The sequence below is a fragment of the Alligator mississippiensis genome, chromosome 1, assembly GCF_030867095.1.
Source record: "Alligator mississippiensis isolate rAllMis1 chromosome 1, rAllMis1, whole genome shotgun sequence".
Taxonomy (NCBI): domain Eukaryota; kingdom Metazoa; phylum Chordata; order Crocodylia; family Alligatoridae; genus Alligator; species Alligator mississippiensis.
The window spans coordinates 29,929,875-29,951,201 of NC_081824.1; the positions used below are offsets into that span (position 1 = coordinate 29,929,875).

General features: G+C 42.5%; 1 protein-coding gene and 1 long non-coding RNA gene across 4 annotated transcripts in view; one reads left to right on the top strand and one right to left on the bottom strand.

Moving 5' to 3' along the window:
* HPCAL1 (hippocalcin like 1) overlaps positions 1-21,327 on the bottom strand; it is a 177,960-nt gene that overhangs the window by 88,543 nt on the left and 68,090 nt on the right. The window lies entirely within an intron of this gene.
* Positions 12,114-16,786, top strand: LOC109284393 (uncharacterized). The gene is made up of 3 exons (XR_002091841.2): positions 12,114-12,234; positions 14,511-14,584; positions 16,728-16,786. It is a non-coding gene; the product is annotated as an uncharacterized LOC109284393 (long non-coding RNA).

Sequence of the window (21,327 nt, forward strand, 5' to 3'; positions counted from 1 at the left end):
AGTATAAACAGTATCTAGGAGATGCAGCACAACACAAATATATTGTGCATCAATAGGAGAGTTTTTATGCTGTGCTGCACCCAACATACTCTAAAGCATTAAGGAAGATGAAACCTATTTGTCTGTTCTTTCCCGTCAGTCCAACAGGGTTGTTATTTCAGGACTTTCAGCTGTGCATTCTCTAAAATATGCTTATGTTAAAATACCAATTTTGTACTGATCAAGCTTATTCCCCACATATCCCAAACTCTTATTTGCTGAATTCAGTGACAAATATCCCCCATCTCCTTCCCCCAAGCTTTTTGTACTCCCATCAGCCTATGGAACACATCACAGCTCAGGGAGAAAGGGAGTGCATTCAATTCCTTCTTGTACATAAAAAGAACTGATTATTACTACATTCCAGTGATAGGGCCAGACTGTTCCTGCGTAAACCCACAATGCAATGGGATTGGCACAAGGGTCAACGAGAGTATAGTACTAAAACAATGGAGTTTGCATAGGTGATACCAGATTAGATTAGTGTTTCAAATCTGGTCTGTGGTCCCTTTATCAGTGGTAATGTTACATAAAATGGGGAGAACCCAGTCTGATAGTGAAGCCGAAGCTGAGCTGGGCTGAGTTGACTTATTTATTTACTTAACTGCAAATGATTGATTTTTTATTCTTCCTGTGTCACATGACTGAAATCAGCCTCTTTTAAAAACAAACAACTAAATGAAATCTTACATAAAAGCTTTTAGTGAAAACATTATGGAAAACAAAGTGATTAGAGGCGGACAGTTGTTTGCTAACAACCCGTTTTAATTTAAACCTCTATTTAGAGGTTTGAAACATAATCCAAATGAAAAAATATTGAAAAGAAAGCTGAAAAGAATGCAAACATTAGAAAGAGAATCAAGTTTTTTTACTATTTTTTCACTTCCTCCAAAGACTTTTTTTTTAAAGGCCTGCAGTTTTGTCCCCAATACTAATTTTAGTTTAAAAAAAAGCAGCCCTTCTACCATTTAAACTGGAGGCCCAGAAAGAACTGGCAAGCACTGGAGATAATTAAACTGGTGGTCTCAAATCTTATTTTTTTCCTACTTGGAAAAAAAATGATTGTGCCACAATTAAAATCTGAAAGTTATATCTAGAGTTTGCTGCAAGATTTGACAGCACAGTTACTAAAGCCCTGCAAAGCAGCGGTGGAATAGGGCAGGCCTCCAGAAGAGGGATAAGGTGAAAACCTGACACCACTGAAATCAATGGGAATTTTGGCACCGACTTTATGAGGCTCAGACTTCACCCCCTACATTCCTGACAATGCTCATATCAACCACTAAAGAGGTGTGCATATGAAGAATCAGAAAGCAGGAAACTCAAAAGGAAAAAAATGTGAAGAGATTCTTAGCTGGTGTAAACCAGCAGAGCTCTAGGCCAGTTAAGAGTCTGGTCCAAGAGCTTGATACAGACAATTGTGCCATCCACAGAGGAATATACCTGCCTACATAAAATGGAATTAGAAACCTCCCCTTACTAAGAGGTGATGTCACCAGAAGTCTAGTGGCTACCACTTGCTATCTGCTGGCAGAGAAGAAAAGGATATAGTTCAAGGCTTGAAAAAATTACTAGACACCTTGAAGAAAGTGTCAATGTAAGAAACTATGTTACTAGGCTGCAATCACAACGTAAGATAACGATTACAAGTAAAAAATCATTCTCAGGTGATGGAAAAGCCACAATGAGCCTCTCTTCCTCATAAGCAAGATGTAAAGCCTGCAGTATTGCTACACAGTGGCCCTGAGTTGGGTTTTGACAGGCTAGGAGTGGGAAGAGAACTAAGGAGAAAGAAATCCTTCAAAATCTTAAAATGTGCATATGCTTTCATATAAAATGCATGGACAGGCTAGGTGTGCCTATTGTGAATCTGTAAGTCCTTGCTAAGAATCCCAGCCCCGGGAGTTGCGAGAGAGAGCTAAGAGTCCTGGGCTTTATATCAGGGTTCTGTCTTTTATCTTGAGGAGCTACAGGGAAAGAGCTTTATTTGGTCCTGTTTGTCCAGTGTGATGGTATAGTCTCACAGACATAGCATAAATAGATAAAGGAATCCATTACATTTTTAAAGACACCTTCATTTTAAAAACCGAAGGGGTGTGTGAGGGGTGGGATTTCTAAGGATTAAGAGATAAAGGGCTATTTTAGAGCTCACTCCTTGCTGAGCTGTCAGTACCCCCTGAGCTGTCAGTATCCTGTGCTGAACTGTCAGTAATTGCTCTTTTCGGAATGCTTTATACTCAATTCCTGTATAAATCAGGATGTGAGAGTACAGCACTGCAAGAATCCTTAAGGCTGTGCTCCTGCAGAGAGGTGTGTACAGAGAAACTGCACTGATGTTCAGAAACTGAACCCTTTGCCCACAAACCCAAGAATCAGAGTAAACCAACAATATGATGTGGTCTAACAGAACTGATCGTGAATATTTGCACAAAGGCAATACAGGAATGCCTGTGGAAGAGAAAGGAAGCAAGTCCTATTAGGAGTGACAGCTACCAGATGCCTGTTCCAGAGACATGCTGACATTTCCCAGTGGAAGAAAGACTTAAAACCCTTTTCTTTGTTGACATTTGTGCTTGACACTCTGAGCACTTAAAAGAAGTCATTTCAGAAACAATCATCTAAAATAGCCATCAAGACAACACTAATCTAATTAAAATGGACAAAAGAATTCAACCCCACGATGCAGGCTGCACCACAAGCAGTATTTAATATTTAGCATGTTTCCCCAATCTCTGCAGTCGGGGTTATCTGGAATGGTCCTTCTGTGAGCACGTGCTGGTAGGCAGAGGGCTAAGGTCAAGTTCAGTGATCTGAACATTGCGTTCAGCGCCAAGCTATGCAGAGAACAGGCTCCAGAGTCTTCTTTTCTTGAAGGGGAGGGGAGTTGGTTTGATCTTTCCTTTAGAAAGAGGTTTAGATGAAACAAGCGTCTCAGACAATACATTCAAATGACAAAAACACCTTGTACTTAGATGGCATTTACTCAAATCCAAAAATCCACCCCTGCCCAGCCAAACAGCAGCAGCACAGCGCTGGCCCCGGGACAGGTGTGCTTCCAGGCACAGACTACATTTCCATGTGCTGTGTGACCTGCAAAGGAATGGAGCTGGAGCCATGTTTGACAACAAGGAGGTTGTGGGGGAAAGGAGGAGAAGGGACAAAAGCTGTGGGCAGCAGTGAGGGACAAAGACTGGGGGGGGCAGGTGCTGGGGGCTGTGTAGAGGGAAAGAGGAATGCCTGACCCCCTGGCTAGGGACGGACATTCAAAAAGCCTGAACCTAAATTGATTCAATCTTTGCAGGGAACTGATTTGCAAGTGGACAGACATTCACTTTTGATTCTGAAAATGCAGGCACATGCTGCAGTGGCTCAGCCCAGAAGCTGGGGGGTGCTAGAGCAGCCCTCTCTTTTTATCCTCAGCAGCCGCAAGGCTGGAAGAATTGGTGACATGTAGGGGGTGCCACCAGCAGTATCTCCCCTCTTGGGCACGGTCACAGGGACCCCAGTCATGGTCTGCCTGGCTTTCCTGCCTGCTCACTGCTTGTGTGGCTGGGGCCCTGCCATCCACCTGGGGCTGTGGGGCTAAGCTGGGCTGGCCTGTGGGCATTGCTGAGGATTGAAACAGAGGGGCCACGCTGGGCTCGGTTGCGGGGGCCAGGAACTTCTCAGTGGGCTGTGGCTTGGGCTGGGGGAGCTGCGTGGCCAGATTGCTCCCGGCTTCCCATGCCCAGGCTAGGCAGGGCTGTCATGGAGCTGCAGTTGACTGGGAAGGGCCTGGCAGGGCCGGCCCGGGCCAGGCCACAGCACAGCGTTTTGAAGAGAGATGAAGGGTGGGAAAGATAACCAGTAGGGCAGAAGTGCTAGACTTCAGAAAGGCTAACTTTAGTGTGCTCAGGAGATTAGTTAGCAAACTACTGAAGAACAAGAGAATTGGGGAGTCCTGGAAGGGTGGTCGTTCCTAAAGGGAGCAATCCTACAGGTGCAGAAGGAGACAATCCCTTTGCACAAGGAAGGGGGCAAAGGGGCCAAGAAACCCTCTTGGCTGAACAGGCAAGTCCAGCAAAACCTAAGGGCAAAAAGGAGGCATATAGGCTGTGGAAGCAACGGGTAGCTACCAAGGTGGAGTATACCTACTTGGCCTATACTTTCAGAGAGGCAATCAGAAAGGCCAAAAAAAAATGGAACTTAGGCTGGGCAACAAAAATTAAAGACAACAAAAAATCCTTCTTCAGGTATATAGGGAGCAAAAAGAAGGCACAGGGTAGCATGAGCCCCCTACCAGAGAAACTAGGGCAACTAGTGACAGATAGGGGAGACAAAGCTGAGCACTTCAATGAGTTTTTTGCCTCTGTATTTCTGAACTCAGATCAGGACAAATCTCCCAAATGGATCATAGAGAGGCATAAAGGGGTAACCAGCCCACCAACTGCTAACACAGATTTAGTGAAGAGACACTTGGAGGAGCTGGATCTGTTTAAGTCAGCAGGCCTGGATGGTGTTTCATAGATTCATAGATGTAGGGTCGGAAGGGACCTCAATAGATCATCGAGTCCGACCCCTGCATAGGCAGGAAAGAGTGCTGGGTCTAGATGACCCCAGCTAGATGCTTATCTAACCTCCTCTTGAAGACCCCCAGGGTAGGGGAGAGGCACCACCTCCCTTGGGAGCCCGTTCCAGACCTTGGCCACTCGAACTGTGAAGAAGTTCTTCATAATATCTAGTTTAAATCTGCTCTCTGCTAGCTTGTGGCCATTATTTCTTGTAACCCCCGGGGGCGCCTTGGTGAATAAAACCTCACCAATTCCCTTCTGTGCCCCTGTGATGAATTTATAGGCAGCCACAAGGTCGCCTCTCGACCTTCTCTTGCGGAGGCTGAAAAGGTCCAGGTTTTCTAGTCTCTCCTCATAGGGTTTGGTCTGCAAGCCCTTAACCATAAGAGTGGCCCTTCTGTGGACTCTCTCCAGGTTATCCGCATCCCTCTTGAAGTGCAGCGCCCAGAATTGCATGCAGTACTCCAACTGCAGTCTGACCAGCGCCCGATAGAGGGGAAGTATCACCTCCTTGGATCTGTTCATCATGCATCTGCTGATGCACGATAAAGTGCCATTGGCTTTTCTGATGGCTTCGTCACACTGCCGGCTCATGTTCATCTTGGAGTCCACTAGGACTCCAAGATCCCTTTCCACTTCCGTGCCACGCAGCAGGTCATTCCCTAGGCTGTAGGTGTGCTGGACATTTTTCCTCCCTAGGTGCAGCACTTTGCATTTCTCCTTGTTGAACTGCATTCTGTTGTTTTCTGCTCACTTGTCCAACCTGTCCAGATCTGCTTGCAGCTGTTCCCTGCCCTCTGGCGTGTCCACTTCTCCCCATAGCTTTGTGTCATCTGCAAACTTGGACAGACAGCACCAAGGGTGCTGAAGGAATTGGCCAGTGTCATAGTAGAGCCACTGGCATGGCTGTTTGAGCACTCATGGTGCTCAGGTCAGGCCCCAGAGGACTGGAAAAGGGCCACTGTGGTCTCTATTTTCAAGAAAGGGAGGAAGGAGGATCCAGGTAACTATAGTCCACTTAGTCTCACCTCTATCCTCAGAAAAAACCTTTGAAAAAATTATTAAGGATCACATTTGTGGGAATCCAACAGGGAAAGCAATGCTGAAGGGCAACCAGCACAGATTCATAGCAGGCAGATCCTGACTGATGAACTTTGTTTCTTTTTATGACCAGGTCACAAAATGCTTAGACACAGGAATCAAGATGGATGTCATCTACTTGGATTTTAAGAAGGCCTATGATACGGTATCTTATTATATTCTCGTAGATAAACTGAGAGACTGTGACGTAGATGATTACAGAGTCATATGGGTGGACAACTGGCTTAGGGGTTGCACCCAGAGAGTGGTGGTGAATGGGTCAGTATCGACCTGGAAGGATGTGGGCAGTGGAGTCCCACAAGGCTTGGTGCCTAGACCAATGTTGTTCAATGTCTTCATTAGTGACTTGGATGAGGGCATGAAAAGCACTGTGTCCAAATTTGCAGATGATACCAAATTATGGGGCAAGGTTAACACAACAGAGGGTAGGGAATGAATCCAGGCAGATCTGGACAGGTCGGAAAAATGGGCAGAACAGAATAGGATGCAGTTCAACAAGGACAAGTGCAAGGTGCTGCACCTAGGGAGAAGGAATCACCAGCATGCTTATAGGCTGGGGGAGGACCTTCTCAGCAGCATGGCAGTGGAAAGGGACCTTGGAGTCATTGCTGACACCAAGATGAACATGAGTTGTCAAAATGTGACAAAGAGATCAGTAAAGATAACCACACTTTATCATGCATTAGTAGGTGCATGACAAACAGGTCCAAGGAGGTGATACTTCCCCTTTATGTGGCATTGGTCAGGCCACAGTTGGAGTACTGCATCCAGTTTTGGGCATCCCATTTCAAGAGGGATGTGGACAACCTCAAGAGGGTTCAGAGGAGGGCCACTCTTATGGTTAGGGGCCTGCAAGCAGAACCCTACAAGGAGAGATGAGGACCCTGGATCTCTTTAGCTTCTGCAAGAGAAGGCTGAGAGGTGATTTTGTGGCTGCCTACAAATTCATCAGGGGAGGACAGCATGGAATAGGCAATGCCCTGTTTACCAGGGCACCCCTTGGAGTAACTAGGAACAATGGCTACAAACTGATGGAGAGCAGATTAGGTTAGACACCAGGAAGAACTTCTTTACAGTAAGGGTGGCTAAAATCCAGAATGGGCTTCCACAGGAGGTGGTGCTCTCCCCTACCTTGGGATCTTTAAGAGAAGGCTGGATGGGCACCTGACTGGGGTGATCTGACCCCAGCACTCTTTCCTGCCCAAGGTAGGGGGTCGGACTTGATAATCTGCTAATGTCCCTTCTGACCCAAACATCTATGAATCTATGAACTAGGTACAAAAATGCTGCTCAAAAGTGTACTTATGGAGTACCTGTGCTGAAACTTGCAGCACTTTGCCAAAAAAAGGTAAAATGCAGCAATTCTGGTTGAATTAGGGGAAAAAGTAATGGGAGGTAGAAAGTAAGATGGCCATCTGACACCCCCAGCTCCTATTTTCCTTGCTGTAGCATGGTGGGGGGGAAGAATGAATTCGAGACAAACCTCCAATAATTAGATTTTACACCTGGAAAATTAAAACAAATTTATAAATGCTCAATATATGGAATTGAATTATTGGGGGATCAACTTAAAGTCAGGGTTGTCTTAGATTTAAATTAATGTAGTACTAGGCTTAACACTTACTGCAATCTGTATGCCTTCTGCATGCTTTGCAATAAGCTGTAATTTTAATACATTCACTAGATATAAAGCATGGATGGCTGATGTGCCAAAACTACAATGCATCTTCTCTATGCTAAGATTTTATTGTAGGTTAGTGAACGCATGTTAAAAATACTCTTTTCCCCTAGCTTGGATATAGCCTCTAATACTAGCTCTTTTATGAATGCTTTGCTAATTATGGTACAACTAACCAGTGATGACATTTGGTTTATCATCATCAGAATTCAGGATCAATAGCCCAATGATCCAAAAAGGGCAAGATTCAAGGAAAAAACAACAACAATTTGACCTCTGGAAGAGAATATATCCAGAGAGGAAAATACTAATAGCTACTTGTTACATAAAATAGTTCAGTCAGACCACAAGCTTAATTTAATTTGTAAGGGGTTCATTATTTTTAAGTGAAGGATACATATTCTTGTCTTACTTCTTCACTACCACATTAATTGTGTCTGGACTTTAAAAACAGACACACTAAAAGAAAGCCAACCAGAGAACCACTGAGATTGAAACAATTAGTATCCAAAGTTGATGTATCGCTTCTCCTTACATACCTTCCACTGCGGTCTTTCACAATTTCATGCCTTGCCTGCATCAATAATTTGCTTTGGTACTAACAGCAGTGGCCATACAACTTCTGGCATACACTAGGAAAAGTGTCACTCTCATCAGTGTAACCGATGGAACTGTTTAAAACTAAGATACAATCTACTGCCACAAACTGCTGCTCTACTTGTCTGACTACAGTTGGGAGTGTCACTGATAGTCACACTGGAGGCTGGTCACAATTTGCTAAAATTAGAGAAAATTCTCCAACGTAAATGCAGCTTGAGTGAACTTATTAGAGGACAGCAGATGATCTAATAAATGTCTTAGTCTCCTTGTCTTTATGAATCAAGTAATAAAATAATCTGCAGCCTGTCATCTAAAACAAGGAGCATTTCCTACCATTTAGTGTCTGTCCCATTACCAGTGTACACACTATCTGCATGTGCTTTTCCATTTGTTGCAGAAGTTAGTAATGCTGGAGGCTGATTTTAGGTTATTTTTAGTCAAAAGACACAGTTAAAATACTCCAGGATGAAAACTCAGGATATGCCTTAGAAGGTACTTCACTTTAATCTGACATCCCTGGATGTTAAATTCCAAGAAACAGTTCAACAAAAATGGGTTTTTCTATGGGTTGGGTAGGGACTGCCCTTCAGGGGACAGCAGCAGGCTCCAAGCACATGGAAGACCACAGACTACTGTTTCAACTCCCTTACTTCAGAGTAGTGGGTCTCAATCTTTCTTGGCTCAAGGCACCCCTTGAAAAAAGCCAGCGCTTGGCTTTCATTTGTTTTTTAACTACAGAATAGAGTGATTCTTCTGTTGCAAAGGACTCAGAAAGGCCACAAGAGGTCAAAATGGTTTTGGCACTATGGATTCCTATTTGAAAACTCTAGGTTTATTTTATGAACCATATGTAAGTGTTTGCAACCATGTCACCCTTAAAAGAATCTTGTGGTACCCCAGTGTGCTAAGACACCTTGGTTGAGAACCACAACCCTAGGACACGGGTGTCTTAACTCATCCTGACACACAAGACAGATGAGGGTTCATGGCCTTATCAGGCCATGCCAGAGCCAATGTACAAGGCTGGTCCAGCAAGGTGTTGCAAGCAGTACGTTCTCTGTGCTGATCCCCTGTTCACATGCAGTGTATGTTGGTGGCACTCTGAGGCTTGTGCTGCAGATGGGTGGCGTGCAGGCTGGATCTGGTTCCGTAGGCACTGCATGTGGTATAAGGAATGGCACAGGGTGCGTGCTGCTTGTGGCACCCTGCCTGGCTGGCCATGCTCACCAGCTCTGGGGCTGGTCCAGATTCGGCCCCAGGCCACCTATGCACACAAAGCCAGTCTGGTGGGTCACCACATGCAGCTCACCCTCCTGTGCTATGAACAATGCCTGTGGCACCAGGTACAGCCTGGGCACCAGACCAACTCCCACACTACATGAAGCGTGCAGGGTCAGCCCATGACCCATGGGTTGGATCTGGCTCATGGGCATTATGTGCAACACTACTGCCTTAGAGCCTCTAATTGAGGCTCAGGTCCTCATTGTGCTAGGTGCTGTTCATGAATCCTTAATAAACAGTTCTTGCTGTAGAGAGCTGAGCTGATATTATGACAAAGATACAATGGGCATTTAGACACAAGATGACTGGGAAGAGAAGACAAAGTCAGGAAGAAACAAACTAAGCAAACAAGTTACTGTTCATAAAGTTGAGACCTTCTGCACTCAAACCCTTCCTGAAGCTTTGGTGGGTCCCACACATGGCAAGATTAATCTGATATCAAAGTTGAAAATGGAGTTTTATAGGCCCACGGGCCTACTTCTAAATGGCCCCATGATGGTTCCTATATAAATATGATGAAAAATAAAAAGACTTAAGCCACATTTACCAAATGTAATGCATGGAAATAATCTGCAAGAACGAGGAGGTTCCAAGGTAGTTAAGTCTTTTCTTGCCTTCCTTCTCAAACCTAACCTGTGTTAGCAAAAGAATCCAAACTATTGGCTTTCTTTAAGTTATTCTGCCTTTAAAAAGGCACTGCTTGTCCGAATGATCTCTTTCTTTCACCTATATACCTCTATCTGTCAGTAAAGTTTCTGGAAGGAAAGCCTTTCCTTTTCACAAGTTCTTAATCGATAGCATTAGTTATTTCTCTAACCTATGAACCTCTGTAATCAATTTAATCACAGGCGGTGAATGGTACAAATTACAGCAGCTCTAATTTAAATGTCACAATAGAACTTTCTCTAGAATGTGATGCTCACACCAACTTCTAAAATGTCTTTCACAAGGGGAAATCAAGATAATCACCACCTTAGCAATTTTTTTTCTTTTGAAGTTGCTGAGTAACTGAGGTCCATTTGTCCTGCCCTGAAATCTGCAATGACTGGGTCTATAATGGGAAAATGTACCATGTTAGAAAGTGCCAAGACATGCTTCAAGAAGCAGTATTTCCCCTTCAATATGGGCCTTGACAATGTGTTAGCTGGTGGTACAACCAGGACGGGCAAACCTATGTCTAGTACTATGCCAGCTGACACATTCTCTAATGTGATGCATTCTCCCAGCATACACAGGCTCAGTGTGGAGGTGTTTCCTTTCAACCAAGCAATACAACAGCAGCTTACCTGGAAATCTGTTTATTATATTCTATTTGTAGTAAGTTAATAACCGAAGGCCTAGGAACATATAATCCTACAGTTGTAGATGTGAGTATTTAGAATCCGACTGTGACTTCAAGGAAGGGTGCTCAGAAGTGCATTCCTGAAAAGGGAAGGAATGGAAGAGGCAGAGAGCGCAAATAATAGTTTGTGCAGAACACTGATCTTGGCTATAACTGTGCATGGAAACATTTGCTTATTAGTTCTGTTGGTCTTTCTGGCCATTTATAGATGTTATGTTTTTCTAGGTTTAATCTGGTCTACAGCTGTCACTATATACATGTGGATGTCTGTAAAGTGAATTAAAATTGGCTCCAATCCGAATGAACTAATCCGCATTGAATGAGGATTAAAGTTAATGCAAACCAGGGCAATCTGAACTAGGCAACTTAAACTGTATTAATTAGCATGTATATACAAGTCCTTAGGAACCTGGCAGATAAGCATTGCAAATATCAATCCCCATGAGGGAAACTCAATTAGGTTTTTGCAATACAACAGAAGCTATCAGGCACAAAGTAACATCTTTACAAAAAGTCAAATGTGCCAACAACACCCAACTATGACTAAGTATCAACCATAGGTCAATTGTACCCATTAGGACTCCTGGAATGGCACTTCAGATAACTGTCAGTAGGATTGCAACAATGTAGCAGTGGTTTTACAGGCTTATTATCACCTCCTAATTACTTCCAAACATAAGACCACACACAGAGGCTGAGAATTGGGTCTGTTAAAGGGCTGTCAAGTGTATAGACTATGTATAGCCGTGCCCTTGCCTTGATGGGTAATCATTGACTACTAAAACATTAATTCAAAATTCAAAATGAAATTTGATTCGAAATGTGATGCAAATCAGTTAACACAGTTTAGAAAATGCTGAGCACGTCTACAAATGGCCTCCAACTTACATGAGTACAATATGGAGCGAAGATAATGTAGATGACCTGTAGCAGCACTTCATATAGAACTTGAAGCATTTTAAGGCTTCTATTTAGCTGCTTAAAACTTCAGTGTTATCAGTGGAGCCTGCAAAGGATTACTCAAATAATTCCTTGAACTCATTGATTATTGCATGACTCATGAATTATGCATGTTCCCGGCAGCTGTGGGGGCACGGCGGTGGGAGCGTGGCGGCGGAGCTCCTGCGGACACCTTTTGTAGGAGGTGCACCTTTTGTAGGGGTCCTTTTTGTAGGGGGTGCACATGCACCTACGTGCACCCTCTACATGTTGCCCCTGGCATGACTTCTGGACTCTCTACTCCAGTAAAAATAGGTGAGTATAAGGTATAACTACAGAGTTTTTTCTTTTCTCAAAGAGATTTGTAATTTAAAACAAAGAACAAGAATATCTCATTCAAATGTCTCAGGAAGTTCAAATGTCTATATTCCATCCCTTTGTGGCAATGCTCCAAAGCACACATGAAATGGAGAGATGGGACAGAGAATCAGACTGTTATTCAAACGATGCATTCCAAGGCATTTCAATCCAACTGGCTTTTCATTTAGGAAATGCACTGTTTAAAAAAAATAACACTCAAAGGATGAACCATTGAAAGAATAACAGATCAGACTCCTACGTGCTTTATTTTGGAGCAGTTCCAAATGGGAGTGGGTGTGGAGGAAAACAGACAAAAACAACAATGGAATTTGGACACAAGTCTGGTGAGTGGAAGCAGCACTTCCTACTTCTTCTTATCTTTTCTAGGGAATATGGAGCTTTAAATAAACCTCTAGAATGCTGCCGAAAACGTACATTGTTTTGACTGAAAATGAATCCTGTTTGGCCACATTTCATTCAATTTCTCTGCTCTGCTACTGGATAAGCTTCTTTCTGGTATAAAATTACCCCATCAGTTGAACCTTATGAAAATGTCCAGCTTCCAAATAAGATCACTCCTTAAGTAATATAACTGCCTCCTTATAGTTAAGATTATAACCAAACACAGGCTGCGTAGATGCTGATTTCTATGAGAAGAAATTTCTTCCAGCAGAAAAACAGCTTGGGAGCTGGACTGTACAGGCATTCCTCCAGTTGCATGGCTGGAGAGCTTCACAGACAAGCTCTCCAGCCAGGGGGCACCACAGGGCTGCTCTTAGGGGAGCCCATCAATTGAAAGTCTGCCCTCTCCCCTGCCTGGGAAGCAGGCAGGCTGTTAAGTGGCAGCTGGCAGCTGCCCCAGACAGCCGGGGAGGAGTCCTACCCCCAGAGAATGCCCCCCTCCCCCCCCCCCCCCCCCCCCCCGCATCCCATCAAACAGCTGACTAACAGTTCTGTCCCAAAGAACACCCCTGCTCTGGGCTGAAGTGGAGGAAGATAAAGAGCAGAGGTGGAGGTGGAGAATAATAGGCCACAGGAAGGCTCCTTGCCCCAAGATGCTCCTGACAGTGTGGGAGGGAGGAGGGAGGGGCATTTTGGGATAGTGGCAAGGCTCCTGAGTTTTGTCACTGAAGCATAGCAGCCTGCCTTGCCCTGCTCAGTTCCAGATCAGCAGGGCAGCACAGGGAAGCATAGTTAAAACTGTGGTTAATATAGTCATGCTCAAAACAAAAATATTTGGCCTCCCATTTATGCCCCACTGCTATTTCTGCCCTTTGTTGACTGGCGCGCGCACACATCCTTCCCCCTCACCCCCCGAGTTTCCTGGTTTGTACGAAAAGTTGCTATACTCAACAAGTGCTGTTTCACAAGTGTTCAATGTGGTGCTAAATGATATGGATGTCTATTTAGCTGTTTTGACCATGTCTATCAGACAGAACAAAATCCTCTGAAGGCTCCACTAATGCAAACTTTCCATGTCACCAGAAGAGATCCTGGTTTTCTCTGATAAAAAAATCCCCAATTTTCGATTAAAAAAAGTAACCCAAAAATGCACATTTTTCTGTGATCAAAATGAAACACCCCTATATAAAGATATATACAGGTTTCCCTTGGTTTATGCGGGTTCTGTATGTTATATGCCATTTTCCAGGAACACATGTATAGCATAAAGTGAGGGAAACCTGTAGTGGTCTTTGATTTTGGTCACAGAAAAGTGTGCATTTTGGGTTACTTTTTTTATTTGAAAATTGGGAATTTTTTTTTTTTTAAATCAGAGAAAACCAGGATCCTGGGTCACCAATATGCAGGAAACACAACTGCCTTTGAAGGACTTTGCTCTAGAGCTGCAGAAGGATGAAAACAAAAACCAACAAACAGCATATTTATAAGACATGCACTGGCACAGTAAGTGATGGCAGTTCCTAGAAATTATAAAAAAAATTAAGAGAATATATTAGATTATTTTCCCCCCAGCTGGTCAGAACTGTTTTGATTTCTATGTCCAAACTCCTCACAGGCAATTATATTACCCCACACACACACACACACACACACACACACACACACACACACACACTTGCATTTTTAACCACCAATCATTTAAAAAATATTCAAAACAAGTCATCAAAGGTTGGGGGGAGGTTTAAAAAAAAAGAATAAACAAAGGCCTCAATCCGACACCGAGGATCAGGGGTAGCTGAGAGCAGTTCCCAGCACAACTTCAGGGTTTAAATGCAAGGCTTCTAAACTGACCCATTTAAGATTAGATATCCCCAAAACATGTTGCTGAAATTGTAACATGAAAAAACCTCTTTGTATTTCTAGGTCCTACCTCACAAATATATTTGCTTGTTAATCCTCAAAATTCATCTCTAGCCAACTCTCCTCAGACATTTCAAAATTTTTTTACTAGTAGAAAAGTTGGGAATCGTGCTCTGTGGATTTTATAGACAACACACTCTGGCTAACCACAGCCACAACCATTAGAATGGCTGTGGTCTCAATATATAAATCTATTTTGAATAGACAATTATAATGTAGTTCTAGCAACTGGAGTTCTCAAGTATGCATATTAACATTGCATAGACTGAAAAGCCTTTCTTGTGTTGTTTTTCTACAGGGGAGATCATCATCTGAGATTTGGCAATGCTGAAGGAACAGCCACAGGAAATGGAGAGGCCATCTGGCAGTCAGGTAAGGCAACAAACATCCAAAGCAGTTAATGAAAAAGAATTACTGAATGTATTATTGAAAAAGAATTTTAGTACACAAATCTCTAGAACGTGATGGGGCTGCCATTTGCCTTTTCTGGCAAAAGCATGCTGAATTCAGCAAGTTGTCCCAGTACATATGAATGCATATGTGCATACAAACACACACGTGCACACACAAACTGTACTTGCCTTGGAATGAGAGCCGTCATTGAGAAAAAAAGCACCCACGCAGTTTGGTGTCTGGTACCTTATTGAAGGATTCTCTTTCCTGATCACAAACCGACCTTACAATTGTAAGTGATCTGCGAAACCTCACACTGACAACTCTACAGCACTCACAAGACTGCCCCATTTTCACACCTTATTTGGGACAGAGATGCCTGGAAAGACACTGTGCGTATCTCGATTTAGCTGAGGTCCAAGATTCACCACATTTGAATAAATCAGTTGGCCGAGCCCAGGAGAGTAATAAACATGCGAGAAACTATATGGAAGGAGGGACTAGTTTGATCATTTGGTTTCACGCCAAGTTGCTGTAGCTGTTCTAGGTACAGCCACACCAAAAGCATGCAGCAAGGAGGCAGCTCAGCCCAGAAGCAGACACACCTGTTAAACTACATGTGTTGCCACCTATTTGGATTAAAAACATGAGCTTTCAAACAGTAGCTTCTAACCAATACTAAACAAAAGCTTCAAAATTATATTTGTTCCAGTATTTCCTAGTAAGTATTGCACACAGAGAAGTCTGTCTATATTTCCCAAAGAATGTTACTGCAGTGATAGAGAGAAACACTTCTCCAGAGCTACTGGAAAGAATTAACATTGCAATTTCCTACACACTGTATTACTAAGCCATATGAACTCCCATGAGGAACAGACTTTTCCACTGTAGACAAAGATTACAGCACTTAACAACAGAACAGCACAGCAGAAGTCATTACAAATGGTTATGCTCTGTCTGGTTTCTTGATATTAGAATCTAGTCATTACTTACTATACCAAGTCTGTTGCTTTCCACAATTTGAAACAAATGCAAAAGTATGCTGAGCAATTTTAAGTGATGAACTTTGAAAAAGGGCAATTCCACAGTTGTGTAATATATATTTATTTCTTTGTTAAAAATCACAGGCCTGGAAATAAAATATACAAAAGTAATGAGCAGTTAAAATTCTCTGCTGCAGTTTTAGGAAAGGACTTTACATCTTTTGGATAGAAAAGCTACTTGGAGCAGAAGTTCTAGGTCCTACAGGGTCTGAGTGAAGCATGTGACCAGTCACACACAGATAAAGAAACCAAGGGTATATTGCACCTGTACCTAGAAGCTGAGAGCAGTGCCCTATTATTGTACAGATAATAAGAACTTGAAATTTAAATAGATGAGAAAGGGTGATGAGTACTGTTGTCCCTACTTTGTGGATAGGGAAATGAGAGGCATTAAAATGACTTGATCACACAGGATGTCTGTGGCAGATACAGGAGTTTCACATAGATCCCCTGAGTTAAACACAGAAGAGATGACCCTTCTATAAAATGTGTATATCATCTTGTCAGCTGTCCTTGGTTTAAATCACTAAAATCCACTGCTGAAAAATTCTATCCAAGTTTTTTATAGGAGAAAAAGGAAAGCCATCTTTATATTCAGCAAGATGGTCAAAGGGATGATTCCTGTAAGTCAAGGCTAAATTTACAAGCTGGCAAGGCTGCATAATGCTGAAGAAGAAAAAGGAGGTGTTGGATAACTGGGGATGCTTGGCAAACCTAAATAAGGCAGGTTTCCTCTAAAATCTAATTAGTTGAAAGGCCATAGAAGAACCAGAAAATGTCAACAGTTGATCCTTACAGGAAATAGCAGATGCTTTACGTTTGAAACTTAAAAGCAAAAATACTGCTGTCAGAAATGCCTGGTGTCAGTAGGACTGTTCCCTGCCTGTATCTATTACAAATAAACTTCTGTATGATGCCAAAGTTTTGTACAAATATCAATTAATGTGTCCACCCAACAGTCTTGGGAATTAAGAATTTGACCCTGCAGAGAGATAAGGCTGATTTAATTAGCCATGTAATCTAACATAAGGGAAAAATCTGTATAGTTCTTGCATTTAAAAAGTTCTTTCAAATGTCAGTCAACAGGAGGACTATATGTGCAGCTGACAGATAAATCAGGACACAATAGCAGATAAGGTATGTTCCCAAATGATTTTTTTTTTTTAACTCTAACATAAAATCTAAAAGGAGCACTATAAAAAAAAAGTCACAGTGTAAACAAAGTTCCAATTTAGATTGTCAAAAATATTTAAAATTGGGCAGACTTGCCACTCATGCTCCGCTCAATTTTTTGTTTCTCTCAGTTTACTAAATTAATAAAAAAATATATTGATAATTTCAGTTTTGCTTCCAGGTTTACTGCAGCACTTTCTGGGATTATAAGGGCCATCAGGGAAGTTTTGTTTATGAGCAACCATTTTAATGCCATTTTGTGTAAACATTTCCATTTGATTGAGAATCACAGAATCATAAAATCATAGCAAATTAGGGTTGGAAGGAATCTCACAAGGTCATCTACTCTAACCCCTTGCAGGACTGTCCTGGCTAGATCATCTCAGCCAAAGTTTTGTCTACCCAGGTCTTAAAAACCTCCAAGGATGCAGAGTCCATACCCTCTCTGGGTAACCTGTTCCAGGGTTTTACTACCCTCCTAGTGAGAAAATTCTTCCTAATATCTAACCTAAACCTAATAACTAACCTTGCTGCAACTTGAGACCGTTGCTCCTTGTTCTGTCATCTGCTACCACTGAGAACAGTCCAGCTCCATCCTCTTTGGAACCACCTTTCAAGTAAAAGGCTGCTATCAAATCTGCCCTTGGTCTTCTCTTCTCCAGACTAAATGGGTGTTTATAATCACCCTGGGAGTCACGGGGGGCGGGGGACAGGGGGAAGAGGGCTTTAATTAGAGAGACTCTAATTGGAGCCACTCTAATTAAAGCACCCAAAGCATCACATGTATCAGAGTCCCTGTGCTGAAAAATGGTGGTGGGGGTGCTTTAACTAAAGCTCATTGAATGAGCTTTAAAATGCCCCCACTGCCATTTTTCAGTATGAGGATGCTGATATACATGGTGCTGAAGTCTGCTGGAGCGTGGTAATTACCAAACTCCAGCAGACTCGATTAATCTCCCACTGTGGGCACAGAAATCTGGAGGGGTATGTGCCCTCCCCCCATGTTGCCCTGACATGTCACCTATGCCCACACCCCCTGCCCTACACACCTATCCCCTGCTCCCAACACTGGGGCAGCTGAGGCCTGGGAGTGGGGGGCAGCATGACAGGAGTGAGGGGGCTCAGGCAGGTGGGGGACTGTGGGTCAGAAGTGAGGGGCACCAGCAGGGCCAGGGGGCTGTGGGTCAGGTGTGAGGGGCAACAAAATAGGTAGGGGCAAGACACAAGCATATCAGAACTATTCAGTGCCATAAAGCAGCAGGGGGGACAGCTGCAGCTGGACCCGCATCCTGGTGAGTGTAGGGGGCATAGAAACTCTGATTTTCCGTGATAAAAAAAAACAAAATCAACCCCCCAAATATATAAGTATTTAGAATTTATTTTATTTTAATGATTGAGGCACTGGTAGGCTGCCTAACTGCTTTAAAATTGTAAATATATCAATAAACATATTACACACACTGATGAGATCCTGTTACTGGTAAGTGCACAAATAATGCACTAAAGCCTTGAATAATGCGGGCCTAGACCTTTGGATTCCCCTCCTCCCTCCCTCCTTGACAAAGTTCATTTGTGATGTCCATCGGGGCAAAGCTCAAAATGGTTTACTTACAAGTCTGAACCTTGCTGGATGTATTTGTATTACTTACTGGATATGGGGATGAGGAAAAATCCATTCTCTTGCTTTCTGTGAATTATTTTGGATTTGCTGAGCTTTTTTAACACTGATTTTTCAGGCTTGGTGTGGAAGCACTCAATAGCTTTGGAGCACAGAAAATATTAAAACACTGATTATTTCATATTGTTAGTTTGCACTTTAAACGTAATGTGACATATGCATACAATGAGTTTGCTTCCTGCATAAAAAAGCTCTATTAATATTCCAAAAGTAATAACTGCTAAAATACACACCAACAATCTCATTTCTGAAAGCAAAACTGAAAGATTAAATTTGAATGCTGCTGTTTATATGACACGTCTCTCCAATACTTTTAGCTGGAGCTGTTCAATAGATTAAAATATGTTAATTTGATTGACTTGTAACAGAAAATAGAGCTATAAATTTAGTTAAATCTCATCTAAAAACATGTGTCAGAAGTTAAAAAGTGCCAGATGAACCAAGGTCTCAGCAAGAAAGTGAATAAACCTGCTTTAGTTAATTCTGTAACTCGCACAAATATACCACGAGTCAGTAGCCTTGGCTTTATATACTGTAGTCTATTGTTGAACAATTACAGGTTTGAAGTGCAATGCTAACATTGGAGCCATTGTTCCTCAGGAGATTCACTAAGCAAATTAACATTCCTGCATCCCATTTTTATGATAGGATAGAGTAAGATAAGAGGATTAATAATAATAATAATAATAATAAAAGAAAAGTCAGTTAAATAAATACATTCTCTCTCCCTTTATTTTAACTAGGATCACAAAATAGAAAGGGTTCTGCAGCCACATTGCTACTCTGGACAATGTTCTTGTCCTTCCCACAAATGCAGACTAAGCAGGATCAAGCCTGCTCAGTGCTTGGCTGGGAGATGCTCGCCCCCGCTGATGGAAAGCCCGCTGTACTGAACCAAAGGTCTGTTAAATGTCAATCTTCCTGTAAGCCAGTGCGGAACAAGCATAGCCACACAGTGCTAGGAAGCAATGCGCTGTAAGAGATTCTGGGTGAAATTTCTGGTCCAATCAAGTCAACAGGAGTTTAGTCATTTGATTCGCTGTGGCCAAGGATTTCACCTACTATGTTTCAGATCAAGAAGACTCCAGCCTGCAGTTTACTGTGAGCACTAAGGGGCTTATACTACGAAATGGGCTTCAGGCATAATAAAAAGAACTTGTGTTCATCCAGTCAATCAAATCCCAGTCTACCAGTGCTCACCCATCACAGACAGTGGTGTCTAACCACTAACCTGAGTAAGGGGAGGATCAAGTTGTCCTGTCCCTTCAGAATAATCCTGGTGGTATGACGGGGGGAGCTGCCGTTTCTATCTCAGAGCCCAAACTATGCCATTGTCAACACCATTTGGATGGCACCATTAAACAAACAGGAAGCAATATGCAGTTCTTGGTATGGTGTGCTTCTACATATAACTTGCATCCCAGCTGACAGGAAGCTGATTTCCAGAGGAGGTGACTCAAATGTATGTCTCCCACACAGAGATCGCTGCAGTCACCTCATCCTGATTTCGTAAAGGGCAATGACTATGACAAGCCCAGGGGTCAGATCTCAGAAAGCACCTTAGTGCCTTACATGCCTAAGACCCATTTTCAAAATGGATTCAGGCAGCAAGAGGTTCAAGTATCATGGACTAAATTTTGGTTCAGGTTTAAGTGCTTCAAGATGCAAACAGGCACCTAGTGGAATTCACAAAAGCACAGAATCTCTTCGCTTCCACCATTTATTTTCAAGCATGCCCAAACTGTGCGACTTTGAGCAAAGATTAGAGAAAACCTTTAACAGGGGTAGAAACCATCCTACCTCTACACACAGGATCTGTTTCCACCCAATGCAATTTCAAACAGAAGCCACTACAAGCCTTGTAAATGTAGGGCTTACATGCCATTTTTCTCTTGTACAAGCAAGATTTAGGACATCTAAATTCTAAGGCAATCAATACTTTTAATGATTCACTCATAAATGTATAGAACTATGGATTCACCAAAAGCTTCCCCCCTCCCTTCCCTACCAGAATTATCATCAGAAACATGCAGTACTTGTCTATATAATGATTAAGGTTTCTTTGACATGGGAATGACCATACTGAATCTAACTGGAGGGCCACCTAGTCTTCAGAGGAAGGTCTAAGAATCCTGCATAGACAGACGTAGAACAACCTGTCCTGTTCTATTAAATATCTTTAGTAGTTAAGAGATTAATTTAAACCCTTCAGTATGAGATTAACATCCATTTCACAAGATGGGTTTTTATTATATGAAAATTCAGAATATTTCTGATATCCACGGAGGCCAAATTCATTTTTATATCATTTTAAAATGATACGTTTTTGGCCTAAATACCTTCCTATGGCTACAAGCCAATTCCACAATTCAATTGCACCTTGTGTGAAAAAATGATGTCTTTTTATTACTTATTTTCCCGGTCTTTTAACTTCGCTAAATATCTACCTTGTGTTAGGATTTAGGGAAAACATCTACCTACTAAAAAAAAATAAATCATTATTTTACATTCTTTTATCAGAGCCCCGCTTATCTGTCTCACCCTATATTGTAAACAATCCAAACCATTCTGACTTATGCTCTCTATCCCACTCCTTACACATCTGGATATCTTTTAACCTACCTGATCCATTAGAATGCCATCTAAGTCCCCTCCTAAAGCTGTTACAGTTACATTTTGAATCTTGTAAAGTACTGCATTTTCATGCATATACCCCGCGGGTTATGCACGATTTTACAAAACAAAATGATGGGTGTGGGCTATGCAAGGGTGCGGGCTATGCAGGCAACTCCAAGCCAAGTGGCGCCTCCCCGCTGGGCCCGGGCAGG